Source organism: Tarenaya hassleriana, unplaced genomic scaffold (assembly GCF_000463585.1).
Source record: "Tarenaya hassleriana unplaced genomic scaffold, ASM46358v1 Cleome2406, whole genome shotgun sequence".
In the NCBI taxonomy this organism is placed as follows: Eukaryota; Viridiplantae; Streptophyta; class Magnoliopsida; order Brassicales; family Cleomaceae; genus Tarenaya; species Tarenaya hassleriana.
In genome coordinates this window covers 1-1,145 of record NW_010965701.1, presented here as the reverse complement: position 1 = coordinate 1,145, position 1,145 = coordinate 1, and the positions used below count along the sequence as shown (strand labels likewise).

Here is a 1,145-nt window from a genome sequence, read left to right as displayed (position 1 = left end):
AATAACCTGAACTTGACTTTTCCATAATATAGAAGAGATGTTTTGAGTCCTTTCCAATCTGCTTGAGCTTCTATAATTTTTTTTCCTTGATTTTGGTGTAGAAGCTCTTGAATTCGTATAGCTGTGCAACCATAAATCAAATCACCATCGGTTGGCCACATCCCCACAACTTTGAGATACTTGTCATCATTCAATTGGCCAACGGTCGTGTTGTTTATGCATTTTCCTGCCATTATTCTATTGATTTTAGACAAGAAACTGGCACTCAGATTCTGCAAGAACTTGGGATTCGTATAGGATTATATTCTCTGAAAATCTCCAGCATCTTGATTTTGGCATATCATACCCGATTTTCCAGTGGGACTGATCTTTGAAACCGAACTTTATCCCTTAAGGTTGCACCTTACTGTGCATCAAAATGGGCGGTTGAAGGTTTGAGCAGAGCAGTGGCGAAGGAGGTACCTGAAGGAATGGCAGTGGTTGCACTTAACCCAGGTGTGATCAACACAGACATGCTTGCTTCGTGCTTCGGCAACTCAGCTTCCCTATACCAAGCACCAGATACCTGGTAAGCACACACCTCACCTCCTCAACTAATCAAAAGTTTTTTTTACCTTACTCGTGGATTTTCTATGGTTTCTTGTTGGCATGTATTGAAATAGCATTGGTCTACCAACCCTTTTGTTCATGTTCTGCATTTCCGTATAAATGCATTGCTCAACAGTTTTACTTTTAATTCAAGAAAATGTATGTGTTTGGTTCTTGAAATGATGAAAAATTGATAGATCACCAATATGTTCTCAGTCCCATCAATTACTCAAAACCCTGTTTGGGGCTTGTCAATGTGACAGGGCTGTTAAAGCTGCGACGATGATTCTGAACCTTACGGCAGCGGATAACGGTGCATCTCTGACGGTCTGAAGCTTTAACAATACATTTTATTTTTCAGTTCCTGATAAATCTTTTGGTTAGAAAATTTATTCTGTAGAGAGTTTGCAAACACCGGCACTGTTCCATGTCCAAATTTCCTGTTAAGGTTTAGAATATGAAACTCAACTTTCTAACACAAAATACTTTATTCCTCACCGAAACCTGAATACAATTTTGGATGATCTTGGTTTATGAGAGGATCTCATAATGGCGGT

At 39.2% G+C, this 1,145-nt stretch overlaps 1 long non-coding RNA gene across 1 annotated transcript; it reads left to right on the top strand.

Moving 5' to 3' along the window:
- The first annotated feature begins 76 nt into the window (after positions 1-76).
- LOC104816112 lies at positions 77-1,085 on the top strand. Its single transcript, XR_772231.2, has 2 exons — positions 77-568; positions 852-1,085. It is a non-coding gene; the product is annotated as an uncharacterized LOC104816112 (long non-coding RNA).
- Positions 1,086-1,145: the final 60 nt, after the last annotated feature.